General features: G+C 46.0%; 1 pseudogene; it reads right to left on the bottom strand.

Moving 5' to 3' along the window:
• Nucleotides 1-10,199: 10,199 nt before the first annotated feature.
• LOC117010295 lies at nt 10,200-11,412 on the bottom strand (annotated as a pseudogene).
• Between the last annotated feature and the right edge of the window lie 8,514 nt (nt 11,413-19,926).

Raw genomic sequence — 19,926 nt, 5'->3', positions numbered from 1 at the left:
ACTGAGCAAGCCCACTTTCCTCTGCTTAAGAGCTCGCACGTGGAACTGCAGTTAACAGCCAGGGATCCTCCGCATTGCTGCTCCTACTGCTGCAGATGCTGCTGTTGCAAAGAGCCTGGACCGCACTTTCCTTCATCCAGCCAGGCTGGCGCTGGACTGCAGCAGGCCCAGCTCACACCTTGCTCTGCAACTGTGCAATGCTACCAACGCCAAAGGCTCATTTCCCACTCACCCAAGGACCGGATTTTCTCCAGGTACGGGCGATGTGACCTGCAACACACAAGGGAAAAAGATCCGGATACTGTGAGAAAAGTGCCTGCACCGGGCAAGTCCTCCAAAAAGTCAACTAAAAGGACAGAGCATTCTGCTTTCACTCCATCCGTCCAGCAGCAAGCCTTGTGTCACACGGCAAGAAAGACAAGACCACCAAGTACTGCCTTGTGTCTACCTTTTGTCCTCTTTGGCCACTCATCCCTCAGAAACTTGAGACCCACAATGTCCAAGTGGTCCTGCAAGAGTCCTTGCTTCTGCCCCACCCTCATCCAGCAGGAGCTACAGATCCTCTCTTTGCTGGACTTCACTTTACTGAAGAGATGGCAAGCATCAATTGCCATGAGCTTGCTGAACACCTTTGCCCAGAAGAGCTTCAGCCACAGCCCCTTAGCCATGGTGGCAGGCCGATCGTGACACAGCACGGGAGCACCTCCTGGGCTCAGGAGCACCCAAGAGCTCTTCGGAAATGTTGATTTCAGAGGTTTTTTCCAAGCTAATGCTGTGATTTCATCACAAAGGGAGAGGCTCTTTTAGCACACAGGAGGTGTGGAGTTCCACAGACACATGCCGGCATGAGGGAATGCAGACTAGAAGATTCTGCTCCCCAATCCTGGAGAGCAGCACACAGTTCACACAAGGACTCCAGCCAAGCTCTCCTAGTCTTCCCGTTTTGCAAGTTGTCTTGCTTGAGTCAGCAAACAGAGGAGATTTCAGACTCCGCTGCCACAGGCCATGCTGTGGCGACAGCAGAACCCCTGCAGGCTACGTTGCAAATGCAGCCCATGCCCCGCTGCCTAGAGACACCCCCTTCTCAGCTGCAGCTCTTGACAGCAGCTTTAGCCAACCAAAGACCTCTCAAGGCGTTTTGGCTTCCATACGCCACAGCCAACAAAAGCGTCTACTTACGTGCCAGGTGGGTGAAGAAGTAGCCAGAGTAAGCCACGGAAAAAGCCGTGCAAACTGCAGCACACACTCTCTCCATGGCTGGCACAGTGCTGCTCAAGTCAGCACCACCAGACACCACCTGTGGGGACAAACCAAAGTGCTCAGAGCGCTCTCAGGGTGAAGCCTGCAGGCAGAGACCTCGTCGATCAGCAGCTTCCGCCCGCAGTCAGCATGCCAAAGAGCTGCTCTGCACACTGAGGCTTCCCGGGCCTGGGCACAGCAACTTGGCCGTGACAGCGCCAGGTGCGGCCCCTGACGTCACAATAGCAGCAGCTCTGGGCTGCCTTGTGAAGTCACACATAGAAACAGACCTTCTCTAAGGGTCCCACCAAAAATGGCCTGCAAAGTTCTCTGTTGTGGTGCTCGAAAGCAACACAGAAAAGCCCTCCCAGTGTATAAACTATTGCTCAAGGCAGCTGAGAGTAACTCCAAAACCACACCAAACCCCTCTAGCCCACCCTGAGAAGCCGAACACTGAGAAGAGAGTATGATGAGAGGAAAGCAATAAAGACAACAGGACCTTTGGCTTCTTGCTCTGCTGTGCTAAATAACAAGGCTTGCTCCTAGCTAGGGCTCTAAAATACAGCATCAAAGGAAATCACCCTTTCCATGACAGCTGAGGGACAAAAGCTCAGGAAGCACTTCCATAGACCTTCTTCCTCACATGTTTGCTACAGAACAAGGTGGGACACACACCGAAAAAAGAGCAGGATTGGCAGAAATGGGGAAAGCTAAGCACCACATCCGCTGCATACACATCATCCTGCTGCTGCACTGCTGTGGCATTTCCAAGGAGCCTGGCCCAACTGAGGTGCACCTCTGGGAGCTTCCCTGGGCACATGCGTGCATCAGAGGGAGCCGCCTGCTGTGGATGGAAAGAAAGAAAGAAAAGGAAGTTCTAACACACTGTGGCACAACTCCCAAAGTGCTGGTAGGAGGAAAGCAGTGGGCCCAAGTGGGCCAGTGCCAGCAAAACTCAAGTGCCGAGGCAGAGACCAAACAGATTAGGTGCTGGACAGGCTGCAGGAAGGCAGGCTTAGGCCAACAGTAAAACCACCATCAGTGTAAGATTTGGATGCTTCATTCTCCCTCCTCTTGCATTCAACCCAACTGCATTTCTCTATTTCTCATGATGGTGTTTAACCCCAGGCAACAACCAAGCCCCACACACAGCCATTCTCGCTCAATGCCCCACCAGCAGGCTGGACTGTGCAGAGATTGGGAAGCGTAAAAGCTGCAAAACTCACAGGTGGAGAACAATTCCCTTACATAGGGAATACTGAAGCAACACGCACAAGCAAAAAAGCCCCAAAGAACTCCTTCACCATTTCCCGTGGGCAGGAAAGTGTCCTGCATCTCCAGGGCAGCAGGGTCCCCTCAAGCCCCACAGGGACTTGGAAAGACACATGCCATCACTCCAAACGTCCCCTCCTTCCTCCTTCTTGTGCCCCACGTCAAACACCAGGCAGGGTGTCAGATGCCCTGCAAGAGCTCTTTGGCCCCTTTGGGTCCCCTGCCCTGGCTGTGTCTCCTCCCCGCCCTGGCACACAGCATGACCCCCCAGGCAGCTGTTTCTGGGCAGTCACCTCACATGTGCGGGGTGCCCAGCTGGCACAGCCTGTGGCTCAGGCATATCCCAAACTGCCTGAGTTGTCACTCCCTCACGCTGGCCTTAGTTCCCATGGTAGGACTCATGTTCCCGCTGGACACTCACCTGCACCTGAGCCTGTGGAGAAGCCTGGCTGCCTCCCCCTCTGCCCAGAGCAATACGGACACTGCCAACCCTTCCCAGGAGCTGCAACACAAGCACGGCCGCAGCGGAAGCCCCAGCAGTGACACCACTGCTCTGCTCCCTTTTGCCCTACTCTGCTCCTCTCTTCACAGTGTAAAGCCTGTGTCTACACAGGAGCTTGTGGCCCAGAGGCAATGAAGGAAGAAGACCTCTGCCCACTTCCAAACTCTGCCACAAACCCCATCCATGGGTCTTCCCACGTTTCAGAAACAGTTGACCATGAAGAAGCAAATTTAGACCTTGTTCACAGGGCGAGAACAAAGGGAAGCTTCCAACACAGTGAAGGTTTGATAGTATTTATTTGGACTAGCAAAGTGAGCAAATTACAAACAAGAAACTACAAACTAGAAACTAGAAACTACGACCTACAAACGGGAAACTACAACAAACAATGATGGCCTCTTCCAGGGCTAGTATCTGCTGTTGCCCATAAACTGCCGTGCTGCCACGATCAGAGGCGTCAGGCTGGAGGTCGGCTTGGCTGATCTTACAAACGGGTGCTGCCCAAAGAGAAAAACAAGAATTGAACTTCTACTTCCCTCACAGCCTGAAACAGCCTTTCTCTGCCTACCACAAAGGTACAGAGACAAGGGCATTCTCTGCACCTCTGTCTCCACGTCCAGGACCCTGCTAGCACAGGCCAACGTGGCTCACAATCCCACAAACGCATGAAGCCAGATGTCATCAGCTTCAGGAGATTTGGTCTAGGTGACCTTGAAAGGCCCCTCCTGAGCCATCGCAGGCCAATATTCCCCTCGCTTTTCCTTTGAAAAGCCTCCAGGTTGGAGTTTCTTGGGAGCGGGGGCCCATCTGACGCCTTGCACTTAAGCAGAGGAGGAGCCCCTGGCAGCGGGCAGCTGGCCCAGCCTGCGGCCACTTTGCCTTTTACCTGCAGAAGTTCCTGGGCAGACCAGCGCCTGTCCTCATCCGTCTCCAGGCAGCAGTGCAGAAAGTCTCTCAACCAAGCGGACTGCTGCCTGGGCTTCTGCAGCTTCGGGCTGCCCCCGGTGCTTATCAGCTGTCGAACCTAGAGAAGAAGGCAACACCACACTCTACCTGTCTCCTTCGCAGCCAAAACTGCTCAGCCACCCCCCAACGGGCAAGCTCCACTCTCCAGTGGCACTTTCCTCCCTGCCTGAGGGTGGCACATGCCTTTCCTAGCCCAACCAATGAACCCAAAGGCAGAGGCAGCCAGAGGCTGTCCGGCGTGCAAAGGCTCCTGCCTTGAGGCCTGATTTCACTGGCTGAGGGAAATAGGAGCAGCTCCAGCAGCAAAAGCACACTTTGCTTCTCTGAGGACTGACACCAGTTCTACAGTCCATTTGCAAGAGGGACTTTGGTCAAACTCTGCTATGCCCAGGGATTCTTCCAAATAATACAACTTGGCGCTGCTCACTGCTCCCTTAAGGCAAGCCTTCCATCAAGCAAATGGCATCACCGCTTCTTGGGCTCTTCACAATTCAATGGCAAGGGGAAAAAATGAGGCAAGAAGCACAAGAGACTATGCAGCCTGCAACCTATGCTCTTCAGGTGTTACCAAGTTTCCCAGGCAGAAGGACGGGGCAGATTTGGTTCGAGTGAGAGGAGGATGTGGGAGAGAAGTTGCAGCGCACCGTGTGGGAGCTTTTCATCAGGTAAGGAGGCGCTCCTTCCACCATCTCCATGCCCACGATGGGGCAAGGGCAAGAGCTTGCAGCTCCAACACAAGGACAGCAGTGTCTCTCTAAGTGAGGCTGGATTCATTTTTGAGAGAGAAAGGACAATTATTTCTCTGGCCAGAGCCCTGCAAACATCGACTGAAGGAGCACTGCTGCAGTGGCTGTGCTCTCTCCAGCAAGATGACAGCTCATGCAGTTGCCACTTTGGTGCAAGGCTAAGGCTGAGGCTGAGCTCGGGGACATTCCTACCAGCATCTTTTTCTCTTTGCCACTCGGTTGACATTGTGCCACCAGCACGTTTGCCCTTATGGGGAAAGAATGCGGTACACACAGGCTCCAGGCAGGTGTTTAGAGTGGCAAACACAAACAAATGCACTAGAACAAGGACTCACAAATTGGCAAGAACTTCAGATGCTCTTGCTCATGCCAGTCATAAGAGAAAGGCAGAAAGGAAGCTGGGAAGATGAAATCCATCCTTTCCTTACCACCCATCCCACCCAAGCCATGGAAAGCACAAGTGCTGTCCCTTACCTCCCGAGAGACAACTGCTATCTCTCCTTCTACCATCCTGGCCTCCCTGATGATGTCATGTAAGGAACCTCCGTCCATGTATTCCATCACGAGCCAGAGTTCCTCGTGTACCAGGTAGCTGAAAGGGGGAAACAACAGCCTGGAGATGAATGGGTGCACCTGCACGACCTGATGAATTCTTGTTTCCATCTCTCTCTCCGAGGAAGACAGGAGGAAGGCAATAGTCGTTCACTAGACTCTAAAGGGCTTGATCTCTGTGCAGTCTAATAGACTGCTTGGTATCCACACCAATGCAACAGGCCGAGGGAAATAGAGTCTACAGGGATTGGTGGGCACTTCAGAACCTTGGAGAAAAAATCAAACCTCAAACCCAACAAAAAAACCATGGAGGGAGCACAGGAACTTTGAGGCTGCTGCCTTAGTAAAATAGGGCCAAGTCCTGATCTTTGAAGGCGAACTTCAAGCTCAGTATGCCCGGAAGGATTAATGCAGCCCCAATGCCTTCTTCTCCAAGATGCTATAGGTCAGCCCAGAAAGAGGCATGAACAGCTCCACCCTCTGCCAGCAAGCCAAGCAGTGGCTGAACCTCTGGCTTGTGGGATGTGAGGGATCCTTCACAGCAGAAGGGCACAACCACTCACCTGTCTACATAGGTCACTAGGTTGGCGTTCTTATTGTCACGCATGACCTGAATTTCCTCTTTCTAAGCATAGTTCCCAAGGGCAGCACTGCCAGTGCCTAAGGGACTAGCAGCACAATTGCCATGGGTTTACCAACAGCCTGAAATGAGAACTCGGGAATCCTGACTCTAAGAAATACAACCCTACAGACTTGACAGAAAAAATGCTGTGATGATGAAAACATCATTAAGGACACCTCCAAGAAAGACAAGTCCTACACTTCCTCACTTCAGGAATTTTCCTTTTGCTCCACTAAAACACTTGCCTTCACACCACTGACATTTGCAATTCCTGCCTGACTGTAAAAAGAAGTAAGCTAAGCCTTGACCCTCTAGCGATACACGCGGGGCTCTGAGCAGGGCTTAAAGGGCTTTGCAGACTTTTCTCTCTCTAAGCATAGTTCCCAAGGGCAGCACTGCCAGTGCCTAAGGGACTAGCAGCACAATTGCCATGGGTTTGCCAACAGCCTGAAATGAGAACTCGGGAAGCCTGAGCTGCAGCCCCAAAGCGCTGTGCCATTCTCTGACACCACCTTGAGACTGCCGGCTCAAAATATTTCAGATACTACTATTTGGGGAAGGGACAGATGACGTCTTTCTCTGGTGAGGCATTGCTCCGTTCTGCACACCCCACACCCCTACGCCTATATCCCAGCCTAGCAGTTGCTGCTGATCCCTAGCACACCAGAGGCAATGCTCCACATCTGGTTCTGGAACCCCTAACCCTGCTCCTGAATGGCCAGGTTGTTACAAATGGACCAGGAGACCTGCTCCTTTGTAAGGCCTTTATTAGAGGTCAGCTTTGTGTGGGGAACCCGAGGGGCTGTGCACACCACTGCTGCTCCCTTTGGACTATGCAGAAGAGGAAGATTGCAGCTTTGTCCTAAGGCAGAGTTGGGCCTTCCATCCTCACGGGGTCCTTAGGAAGACTGTTCTGGCTCGTAGTCAAGGGGGAGGTCATGTTGGTAGGGTGCTCTTTAGGTCATAGAAATGGAACCAAGCAGCTCAAGATGATAAAATCATGTTCTGTGCTGTTTTCTCAACCTGAGAACACTATTTTCAGTTCCAGATGTTATTTTGGGCTCATTGTTTGTAGGGGTTTTCAGTGCCAAATCATATCCCAGTGTCCTTTGGACTCCTTTCATTGGCCTACAGTTCAATAACATCACCCTCCTCACAGATGCCATTTTAGGGGAGCAGCAGAGGCATTATGCAGAAGGGAAAGGCCATATAGGTGAGACAGCTGGGGACTGAAATATTAGCTGCATGTGGTAAATATTAACAACAGTTATGTTTAACTGGGTAAACATACACAAATAACAACCAATTCATCAACAGCTCACCCACAACAATTCCCCCGTCTAAAACTTTGATCGGGCTTAAGCCCACATCAATCATTTAAATTAAACTGCTTCTTCATGAACTTGGTACAATTTTCAGAGCCTCTGGTATGTCTTACAAAATTCTTTGGCTGTTTCTGAGTTCTCGTTCCCTTTTTGCATCAATCCGGTATTTTCAGCTCTTACAGGTGTCTTTTCAGAGCAGATCCACCTTTCTTTGATAGGACATTCTCCCAGCAATTTTGTTTAAAATTCCCTGTATTTTCGTATTGCCAATAGGTTTTGCTGTCCTCAACACAACTAAGTTATAAAAAGTTGACACAATTAGGGCTTGGGTTAGAATGGGTTCTGAGGACAGCTATCTGGGAGTCTCCTGCATACAACGGATAGCAGTACGATGTAGCTCCTCCTCTTTGAATGCCCATGACTAGGAGGGTTAATACAAACAGGGGTCCGGTACAGAGCACTTTCCCACTCATGTCTCTCCCCTTTTTAATCCCATTCAGAGGAACAGCGACTCTATGTGGCAAAAGTGTATCCTGATCCAGTCTTGCCCCCTGCTACAATGTTCTTACCATCTACTATTATACTTCCTGTTACAGGAGCTCACTTTCCCTTTTTGTATCAACTTTTTCCTTTTGTCTTTAAGGTCTGATTGCTAGATGTGTGCGAGGATGTTCTATCTTCTCCAGAATTTAGGATCTGTAACAAGAAATACCAGAGGTTAAAAATGTACCTATATAATATTTTTACAGTTAATAATATATATAAATATATATATATATATTGCTTAAGACTTTAAAAAGGCATACATCCTAACAAGTTAAATCTTTCTTAAATTCATTGCAAACACTGGATAGATTTCTTTATGGCTACTGATATAAATTACTTAAAACTTTAAAAAGACATACATCAATTTCTGCTCCAATAGTATTAATTTCCTCTCCAGGTTACTCCACAATATTCATTTAAGGGAATGCCTAAACAGTACAGAAGTATCATTGCTCTACATTAAAATCAGAACTGGAATTAAGACATACATATAAATGTTCAATACATTACAGTTCAATCCTGAGACCTGAAGTCTGGAACAACTGAGGAAGAGCATTTTCCATCTTCTTTTAAGCTACACTGTAGAAATAATTTCTAATTAAATTAGGCCTGCACAAATACAACTGTAAGATGGACAGAGACACCTGAATGGAGCTGAAAGGTAGCAAACTTGAGCACCATGCTCAACAGACATATCCAGACATCTCACATGTTCCCATTAGTCATCCTTTCTCTTTTTCCTCACACAAGTTGGGCAGCCCCTAAGGCCACTCACAGGCCAGATCAAGGCAGCTATCAAAGGTGTGAGGGGGGAAAGGAGACTACTAAAGTAGGGAGATTCAGGGACAAGTAAAGGGATTCAAGGAGATTGGGCAAACAGGACACATATTAAATAACCACGGCAATAATTCTTGTCTGCCTATTCAGTGGTGCATCACCAGTCTTAATAACCTTCAAATGGAACACAGGTATGGATACAACCAATGTTAGTACATTTTTAAGGTGTCAGAGCCACTGAGTTCTGACTTTATCTATCACAAGATGTTTCTTCTTGATAAATGTAATCCTCTTAAATTTGTATTTTCCCATCTTCTACTGGTGGATTATATGGTTGTTCACTTTCTCTGCATGTTTGCTGTCCTGTATGTTGGTCTGCGACTTCCATAATGTACCCAACCTCTCTCTCCCTTAATTCCAGGGTGTCTTTGGCTGAATCTTCTGAAGCACTTGATTTCTGAAGTTTCACACTTCCTCTTGAAATATCTTCAGGGCTTGCTAAGACTATTAAAGAATTTTGACTCAGTCCATCTTTCAGTATCTCAGAAGTTAAAAGCACATCCTTTGTTTTTCCACAGCTGTATGAATTCCTGGTTGCTTGAGCTCTTGGTTTTTGTGTTTGTTTTTTTTTTTTTTTTAATCTACATGTGTACTTTCCAGAAGTTCAGGTAAAATTGTATCTGATGAGCTTTTCCCTGTGGGCTTAATACTCTGCTCTGACTCAGGGGCAGCTGACTCTTGTGTTTCTGCAAATTTGTGAACAGCTGACTGGATAGTATTGAATACAATTTTTGGTGCTCTGACGCTCAATGATATTTCAGAAAGTCTTGACAGTTTAAGGTTTCTGCAAGTTTTTGTCCTTTTCTGACAGTCTCCTCTTCACCCAAGCTGCTGGGTGTTGCATATTTCTTAGGGCTTGTATCAGAGATAACAGCACTTCTAATTTCAACCATCTCTGGGCATGTTGATGCTGACTTAGATACCCCATCTGTTTCAGTCTGCATGGGAGCCTCAGCTACGAAGGAAATGCTCTCCAGTTGTGTTCCAGATTGGAGCACAGCACTCTCCACCTTGCCACCTTTGGCTTCATCACTCTTGGAGAAGGTTTCAGTTGTTTTGGTTCTGCATTGTGACTCTATGATGGGCACAGAATGTTTTGCTGCAATGTCCCTGTCAGACCCATCGCTCACACTCTTGCTCAGTATCTGCAGCTGCTTGTGAGCCATTTGTTCTTTTTTTTTTATGGTTCATCTTGTTGTTCAGTTTTAACAGGGACCACACTGACAACTGCTTCTGTGCACTCTGGTCCCACAGTCAGCATTCTGCCCCCTCCTCCAAGCTGCACTGGCTTTCCAACTGTTAGCCCCAAGGATGAGGTTTCATCCTCTGTCACCTGAACTGCAGGCTTTCCTTCTGGAGCACATTCATCTCTTGTCCTATCCAGTGTCAACTCTGTTTCAGGCAGTTTCTCTTATTCTGAAGGCTCCAGTTTTGTAAACAGTTCTTCCTTTGGAGTGATGGCTTTGATGTTGTGAAACTCTTTGCCATGCGATGAAGTTTCCTCTATTGTCCTCTGCACTTCATTTACATCTTTATGATCTTCAACATACCCTTGATGTCCTTCCATGCTTTCTTCTATCACATAAAGTATTTCACTTTTCTCTGATCCCTCTGGTGTTGAATGCTCCAGGGTAGATCCCACTAACGGAGTCTTCACTTTTGCTGTCTTGGGTAGTAAAGGCTGAGGAAAATCCTTCAAACACTGCAAATGTTTTAATGTCTGGGTGTTTCCAGTCCAAGTCCACGATGCTCTTCACACCTCTGCTCAGCTCTTTGACCTGTAAGATCCTCTGGTGCTGCATGCATTGCAGGAATTTAGAGAACTTCTTTATAGGCTTGATTTATGTCCAGTTGTTTTCCAGCTAGTCAGTAGGGGACCATGTGGCCGTCTAGAAATGTGCTAGTGAGCTGATGGAGATCTGACTTCTTTACTTGGCATTTTAAGGCATGGAAAAAAGCACTGATTAAACAATGTATCCATTTGCTCTCCTGGGGTTCTGCTGTTCTCAGTCTCCTGCTGCTCCTCTGTGCTGACATCCTCAGCTGGTTCTGCAGGTCTGCTCCCAGGGAGCCCCTCCTTCTCCAGTTCCACACCAGTGTCTCTGTCCTTCGGGCTGAAATCCCTTATGTCCAGCTGCTGCTCTGGCTCAGGTCAGCAGCTGCTGCCAGGCTCCTTTCCCTGCAACTCCTTCTCATCTCCAGCACACTCTTCTGCAGCACAATCCCTGCTCAGGGAGCTAAGGTTGGAGGAGAAGGTTTGTCACCATATTCCCAGAGGTGACCCAGGCGAGTGTGCAGCACAGCAAAGCCCTTCCCTTTCATTTCAGCAGCTAGCATTTCCTTTGTGGACATGGTGGCAACTCCAACCGCCACAGGAGCTCTGTTTCTTAGCAGGGTGATAGCACACAGCGTGCCCCGCTGCACTTGAGGGAGGTCAGAAGGTGACACCACAACTCCTGGTAGCCATCAGGTCTGCTCCTCCTGCAAGTTTCTGTAGCGCTGGGAGCCATGTTGCAAAGGCAGGGAAAAGGTCTGGGTAGACTCACAGAGAGTGCACCGTAGGATACGAACTTTCTCAGCTTCAAACTGCATTGAGTTCCTGTGGTTCATGTAAACAGTGATGGCCTCCCCTTTGTGAGGATGGATTTCGATGACATTGAGGTCCTCCTTGTTTGGAACCAACTCAGCCAGTTGTTCAGTGCTCAGGGTGGGAAAAGCTGCTGCTACCTCACTTCGTGGCTTCCTCCGATCCAAGTCCATGATGATGTTGGTGTTGGCCCTCACACGGAACACCGTGGCGAACATGGCAGGCCCGCGCTGTCTCCTCAAGGGATCCCACCCCTTTTCTGGTGCAGTTTCATTTTCACTTTCTTGACCCCTTTCCACATGTTCTAACCACTAAGCTATGCACTTCATTTCCTCTATGTCCAATATCCCTCTCAAATCAACATGCTTATCTAAGGCCACACACAGCCATCCAACACCTCTCCCAAGGGGCTATCAATGGGAATATTTCCAAATGAGGTACCTTTCTTCCCCGACCCCTCCTACTCTTCTCACCACACACTTCCCCACAATCAGAACAGAAACAAAAGCTCAACACCTGTAAAGTCGTAGGACAAATCAGTATTTTACCCAGGTAACAAACATAAAATTAGAAAAGTAACATTGTAAACAAGATAGTGTATATGTTTGTAATAATAGAAATAAGATAGCGTAAAGAGGGAAATGAAAATATATAACAGTTTAAAGAATTAAAAAAATAGTGTGGAGAACAAGACAAAGATGTCAATTTATAAATAAATATAGCTGGCAGTAGGAGAAACAAAAATTGTGTTTAAAGGAAATAAAAACAGCACAGATATACATACTGATCAATGTGATAAATAAAACAAAGCGGTCCTCAAATGAAGTATTGTGAGAAGTAAATCAAGGTATTAGAAATGTCCATAAAATTCATAATCTTTGCTCTGAGGGCAAACGTCTAGGTTTACCAGGGGCTCTCATTCAGATGTTTTGGTTGGTTTTTTTTCCTCAGAGCGTAGAGTCTCCAACACCCCTAATCTTCTGCTTTTTAAGATCTTTTCCAAAGCGTCCTGCTCTTTTTCTATAGCCTTGTTCCATTCCCTTTTTCTGCAAAATTTCTTTATATGACCTCTTTCCTTACAATGGTAGCAAACTGATCTCATTCCTGAGGTTTTTCTCTTCCATACCCTTTTTCTGCAAGACCTTTTGGTTTACTTCTTCTAGCCCCTGTGGGTTCACTTTTTCCAATTTCCATGCTCTCTGTCATAGCTGCCATCCTGATTTTTGTGTTCATCTTAGTCTTTTCTTCTTCCCTCCTTAGATGTATTTTTAGTACCTCTCTTAACAAACCATTCAAACTCTTTTCCCAACAATCATTCAACTTTTCTAATTTCCTCATTTTTATTCTGTCCAAATCTTTTCAATTCCACTTATCCAACCTTTCCCCCAAGGGGCTATCTGTGAGAACATTCTTAAACAAGGTCCTTCTTTTTCCCTGACCATTCTGCACTTTTTCCCACACACTGCCCCATAATCAAAATAGAAACAAAAATTCAAACCCCACAAAATCACAGAATTAATCAATGTTTTTACTTAGATATCAATAAAACACAAAATTGCAGAAGTAACAATATAAACCAGGTAGTAAAAATGTTTGTAATAATAGAAAACAATAGTGTAAGAAGTGAAATAAAATATAAGATGGTTTAAGGAAATAAAAAGAATAGTGTGGGGAAGAAAATAAAGATATCAATCTATAGATAAAGCTGGTAATGGGAGCAAAAAAAAAATTTAGAAAAAAATGGTGGTTGAAAATAAAAGAAAAATAGTAGATATAAACTAATCAAAGAGAGAAATAAGATAGCAGTCTTTAAACAAAATATTGTGAGAAGTAAAGTAAGGTACTATAAATCTCCATTTCTAGATTGGGCCTTTACCAAAACTTTAAGGTGCCTCTACCCAAACGGAAAACTTACAGACAGGCAACACAACTTCTAAACAACTGAAACTTATTTGGCCCTTCTAAATTATAGTTTTAATTACTTTTCCAAAATTTTAAGGTGCCCCTACACAAACAGAAAATTTACAGATGGGCAACTCAACAGCCAAAACTTTCTCCCCACAACCTTAATCCCAAGAGGGAGCCCACAGCCGGCAGCCTAACTTCTTTGGTTACAGAACTGTAGGGGTGTTGGTCCTACTGCTCCAGGGACAGCACCCAAACCCCAGCCCAGCAGAACCAATTAAAACCCGTCCACCCCCGGCCTCAATGCTGTGGTGGACCCCACAGCTGGCAGCCTACTCTCTTTGGTCGCCGAACCATAGGGTTGCTGACTCTCCCGCCCCAGGGACAGCACCCAAACCCTGAGCAAGCAGAACCAGCTAAAACTGTCCACCCCCAGCCTCAATGCCGTGGTGCACCCCTGATACAACACCTGAGGCTAGTCCCGCACTCTTACAACTTTGCAGAGCTAGCCTGAGATGGTATCACGTAGAACAGGATTAAGATATAATGAGGCTCTTTTCCCAGGGGTTTCCTTCTTTTATTTCTTCCTGATGGATCCAGAGGACAAAGAGAAGTTTCCCAACGTCTGGAGTCTTTTCTAGGGTCAGGAAAAGGGGAGGAGAAACTTGGTTTCCTGCCAATAGGATAACAGAGGGCATACAGGAACAGTCCATAGATTTACAGGGGTCACAGGAATTAAGGGACATACCATTCTTAATACATCCTGGGTACAGGGTTACAACAGACCCCACAGCCAGCGGTCTACCCTCCTTGGTCGCCAAAGCTATGAGGTACCAGCCTCACCACCCCAGGGACCTTCACCCAGGATGAAGGTGCCCAGCCCAGGACCAGTGAGACTGGCCAAACTTCCTTCTGATCCTAATGATCAGAAGGACCCTCTCACAGCCAGCGGCCTTCCTGCCAGGGCCACCGAAGCTGTGAGGTACTAGCTCCCCTACCCCAGGGACCTTTCCCCGAGACAAAAGGTACCCAACCCAGAGTTTGTGAAGCTAGTCTTCGTCCTCACCTCTTTTGAGGACGGCATCCTAAACAGGTAAGGGTGATGAAAAGGGTGGTACTCTCCATCTCCCACTTGCAGGGTCCCTAGAGGTCCTCGCAAGCTGTTACAAATGGGCCAGGAGCCCTATGTGGGGGAAGACTCCAGGAAAGCCAATAGATATTTAAGTCAGGATATGTGGCAACTACAAATCTTAACCCGACCTCCTCTTGGAATTTCTATCAGCTGAGTACCACTGGAATGAAGAATGGTAGCTATGTTGGCCATTTTCTATCAGTCTTTCTCTTTAATTTTCTAATTCTCTCCTCTAAGATTTTTGAGTGACTTAAAATCTAACTGGCTTGGAGTTTGTTAAGTTGAACGGGCTAAGTTATTGAATGTCTTATATTCACTGAATGTTGCTCTAAATCTTTTGCTAAAATCCTCTGATTTTTGAAAGTTGCCAGTGAAAGTTTTATTGTTGTTTCAACCTCTTGAGAATATCTCATCAGTATTTCTCCTCATCTAACTCAGAGTACATGAACAAGTTTAAGTCCTTTTAAATCCTTAAGTGTCTCAGTGAGTGATGTTTTTGGAGCCATACATTTTAACTGGTGAAAGCATGGTACTCTTGAGGTGACATGGGTATTTTATACAGCAGTAACTTTTCATATAATAAAGGACAAATAAATTTTCAGTCAAAGCTGCTATTTGCTGGCAGAAAAGTGATGGAATCCCACAGAAAAACTGATCTGAACTGCTCTCTGCTGACAGACTTGCTGAAAGCTTATATATAAATCTTGTCCAGCCCGAAGGAGAGATGGGGGCTGAGAAAAACTAGCCCCATCCTCATTTACTTGTGGAGACAACATGAACTTTGGTAAAAGAAAATTTAAAAATCCTAGTAAAGGAGAAGTCCTAGTATCCATATGCATGTAGGTTTGACTCAGAGATATAAGATGTGGAACAGCTAGAGAAGGAGTTGAATGAGACGCAAATTGCCTCAGAGGCTGAAAGAGCAGCCAGCCTCAAGCTGGAGCAAGAATTGAATGCTGGGAGGAAGCTTGTCCCCATAACCTGAGAAACCAGTTAAACACACTTGTCCAAAGCTGAAAGCTTTAGAGTTGCAATTCAACACTGCTGGGGAAGGCCTGGAACCAGCGTTTTCCAGCCTCAAGGAAGAGGCGAGCCTCCCTGACACCAACATCACCCCTACGGCCCTTGGGAGGGGTTTAATGCTCCATAGTCAAACCCCTCCCCTCGCCCTGAACTCCGCCCACACCTAAATAATACGGAGGTGGGACGCCCCGAAGATGTTGTCACGTTCCTCCACTCCCTGGAGGAGAGGTTTGACTCTGCAAAAACAATCTTCTTCCCTCCTTCTCATCTCAACCCTGCCCACTGATATAGAAGGAATTCACTCATTGGGAGGCAGAGTCCACTGTACGGATACCTCACTCTGTGACAGAATTTGTTGAATTACACTGGAAAATTAGCAATAATCCCAAAAAAAGTGAAATAGAGAATGTTTTGAGAATTTCTGTAATGGGGACAATGAAATAAATCTTTTTGAGGAGGAAGCACATGGTGAAAAGCCTTGGTCTTTTGTCTGGGGAATAACCTGTTGTGTGAAAAGTTTGTACCCCTTGGAGGGGTGAGAACCCCTATCTATACCCACTCCAAAGTGTGCTAAAATTACTGGGAGAGTGGGGGAGGCAGCTGGCCTCCAAGCAATGCATGAGAAACAGCTGATGCCCTGTTAACCTTCTTCTGTGCTTTTGTTATTTATTTCAAAATGTAAATATCAAGACTGAGAAAATAAAATCTCAGCACCACCTCCAAAAAGTGAGTTGGGAGTGGGTGGTGAATTCAAATATCCTAAGAGGCTGTCTGTAAATAAAATGGGAAATAAATGGAGTTCAGTTTCCCTGTAGCCTTAATGAAGCTTTGCAAACTGCGCCTGCAGTGCCTCCTTCTGGCACCGTGGATATTGAGCCTTGTCTGCCACCAGAGGCTGGAGGCCAGAATACTGGACAATCGGAAACCTTTAGAAGAAAATGCTTTTATCATCATGCAAGCTTGTTGTTTTGGTCTCACTTAGCACCCTCAATGTTCAAGTATATCCTCACCAGTCAGCAGACTGGGTATATGTCCAGACCTGGAATAAAGAGCCAGTTAACCAGAAGTGGAAAAGACTTTTGATCCCATGGCTGTGAGATCTACAGCTGTACACTCCTAAATTCCGCTAATGAAGTCAGCTCTGGATACACAAAATTGTATTGTACAGTACAGTAAACATAACTCCACTACAGATAAAGCTGCAATGGAACAAGAAGCTATAAAATTAAAAACATTAGATGGTTCATCTTTCCAGAGCAATATGACCCCAATATGGCAGCATGGCTGTTTGTTCCTGAATTAGTAAACCGTCCTAGCAGGACCTTTTACCCAATGACTGTAATAGCAAGTGTGGCTTTGAGTGCCAGAGGGGTAAGAGAACAAGAAAGGAGACCCGTGTCTTTTCCCTAAGGACCACCCTAACATCATACACATAGAATAAATACTACCTGACCCTTGGAAAAGAAATTTTGGTTTATGAATTTCAGTCCAAATTTGCAAAACATAATGTAACAGAATGTGTAGATCTGACCCAAAAAAAAAAAAAAAAAAAAAGTGTTACCTAAAACTGAAAAGGTCTCAAAAGGATGATTGGATATTCTTAAATTTGCCTACGTGGTGCTAAGAATCCTCATCAGTATTGTTAAGATACTAGATAACTACCTAACTTTTGCCAAATAAGTTTTATTAATGATTGTCAATTTCTTTATATCTTCTAAATTCTTATTACAGACTTTTATAGTTGGTTCGATTAAAGGATCACCAAAACTTTCTGTGGCAGAGAACACAAAAGAATACCAAGTGGACAGCTCCTCCTTATGAAGCAGGTCCAAGAGGGACTGAGTTTTCTCCTTCCAGAGGTGTTTCATGGAAAGATGAAGTGGAGACAGGACTAAAGAGTTGCTGTTCTTCACTGCATCGAGTGTTTACATGTTTTTAAGTGTTAAGACATTTATGTTCATATGTTTTACATAAATTTGTTGCAAGCAGTATTTTAAAATTCTTGTATTTTCTCTCTGGTTGCCACAGTGGAGAAGATTCCTCCCTAAATTTACATTAGGCAAAATTTTATACCTCTTCCCATCTCCTCAGAGCAAAGCATAAAATTACTACAGCAAGGCAAGTACGTGTAGTAACGGTAGATGATGTGTAGAGCATGATTGTGCAGAAGAAGGGCACATGGAACTGTTGGTGGCCCCTGGAAGCAGAGAGAAAAGTGGCTGACACTGGAGCAGAGGTGGCCTCTGTAAAGTACTCTCTAGCATAAATTATAAAGAAGACAAAAATGGTTAAGCTGACAAAAGACAAGAGGAGAATTTGGGTTTGAGAACCACTGAAGGGTTAGTTAAAGTTGGAAAGGTATTTAGTCTGAACCTAGGACTTTGACTGAAGTGATATGCTGAGGTTGGAACCTCTTGAGTTTTGTTATATCTTTGACCCCCATCCCTGAGGCAATTCAGACTATTACAACTATTAAGTCATTTCAGATTACTTTACTGAGAAAAGTTGCTCTGATGTAATTTTCTGAAATGCAGTGAAATGATCCCTCTCTGAGTGCCTGTTCCCTCCTCTGCAGGCTGCCCCTGCAGCCAAAGTGAGCCCATTGCCAGCAGAATGGGTATGCAAATGGGGAATATCATGAGAATAGATGGCCAGCACGGAGCACTGCTATTGTGATGCCAAAATTCTGGTGGGGAGAAAAGTTCTTGTGTCTCATTTTGCAAGCTGAGCTTCCTATCCCCTTCCAAATCATTTCACAGTCTAGTTCTCTGTCAACAGTGCTTTATTTCCATTTTGGGAATTCTGAAGTTCTTTCAAAGAATCTTTGCCTGAAAGAGAACAGGTTTTGCTTGCAGGGCGTTGCTCTGTAGGCCTTAGGAAATCACTTTATCAGCCCTTACCCCCTGTTGTCCAAAAGACCGAAAGTTTTGCCAACTGTGACAGTGCCCCAAAGAGAAGGCAGTTAGGGACAAACTAATGAGAATTATTGTGTACCTGATGGGATCAAATCAGATACCATGAGGGTGAAAAAAAGGACCTTAAGCTATCTATAAATACCTTAGCCAACAATCAAGGAGGGGAAGGTGCAAAGAAAGGAAGAGGTAGAAACATCCAAGGAATAAGAGGACTATGTACAGAAGTTGAAAAGGGAGAAAAAAGAGTAGTTGGATAAAATAATGAAAAAATTAAGCAAGGCTTCTCCTAGTGCTGGATGGTGCATTGGGGGATGGTGTTGACAGCTTTGGATACCCATCCCAAAGCCATCACCTGTTTTCCCCAAGCCCTGACAGGTCCAGGCAGGCTTTTTGACAGTGATGTCCCACAGGGCACACAAAAAATCATAATTCTTTGATTAGCTTGTTTTCAGGAAGAAGAGAGTGATGTCAAGTTTGTTGTAGAAGTTTTCTCTGGGGAACACAAAATGCATTTTGAATCCAGTTTGAAAACATAGTTGGCCATTGCTTGAAAAACTTCCCAAAGAGATCTGTGGTACTTCATTGAATTCTCCTACCACTCTGCAAGGATTTCACTTTAGAAGTTTAAAGAAGCTTTTTATTTTAAATGGATTAATTAGATGTCTAAGTACTTGCAAGCACACACTCTACTGGTATCAGGACCACCCAACTGGAAAATATATCTAAAGAATCCCTTCTGAAGGGAATGCCATACATTTTAAGGTGGTTCTTTTAAATTTGTTTGCTCATGTGGAGCCAGAAGAAATGTACAACCTCAAGACGAATTAGACTTCATTTAATCAGGGTGGGAATAAAAGACCAAAGTGTTAATGTAAAAATTAGTGTAACAAAGGTTGGTATCATTGGGTTTTGGAGCATGCACAGGTTCTAGCCAGGACCCACACAGATGGTGGTCTCCAACATGCTGCATTGGTCCAAGTGCCCCATCCCAATGAGCTGGATATACCATTGTGATGTCACACATACTGTCACCTGGCAGTGAACTGTGATGTCTCTAGGGTTGGACTGCAACTTCACATCTCTTGGGGCTTTCATTCAGGCACAGAGAGAACCTGACTCAGGGTGGCTCAGGTCTGATTTTCTGCCATGTGTGCCCATGAAATCTGGAGGATTGAGCACAGGGACAGCAAAGGACCAAGGTTTCTCCATTTTGTTGCAGTGTGTAAGATCCTTTGGTAGTGCCAGTGATGGGGAACAGCTTCTCAGGACTTCCTGAATTGCCATGGAAAACAGCCAGAGCCATGGGGACAGAATGGAGCTGCCCCATTTGCCACGACGAGCAAGAGGGTGTTGCTTATGTGATACCCTGTGGCCATGAATTCTGCATGGGCTGCATCTTGCGTTGGGCAGAGAAGAAGCCAGTGTGCCCACTCTGCAGAAGATTGATAGAGTCTGTCAGGTTTTCTCTGCAGGAACAAAAATATCTAGAATGTGTCATCATACGCCAGGGAGAATCACCAGAGACCAACAACCAGGCAGAAAGATCTCTTGGCCTCCTGGATGGAAACAGCTGCCAGCGCCCTGGAGCAGTTCCTGTGCGAGGGACACTCTCCCCAGCTGAGCAGGGGCCTGCAGAAACGGTGACTGTGGGTAGCCTGCTGCCCAAGGTCTGGGCAGAACTTTTTCAAAAAGAAGAACATATTCTTGACCCCATGCTGCCCTGGCTGCGCCAGAGGCTGGAAGCAATATATGGGTCC

This window comes from Catharus ustulatus, chromosome Z (genome assembly GCF_009819885.2).
Source record: "Catharus ustulatus isolate bCatUst1 chromosome Z, bCatUst1.pri.v2, whole genome shotgun sequence".
NCBI lineage: Eukaryota > Metazoa > Chordata > Aves > Passeriformes > Turdidae > Catharus > Catharus ustulatus.
The sequence above is the reverse complement of the archived record's forward strand: the minus strand, read 5'-3'. Positions and strand labels throughout refer to the sequence as shown.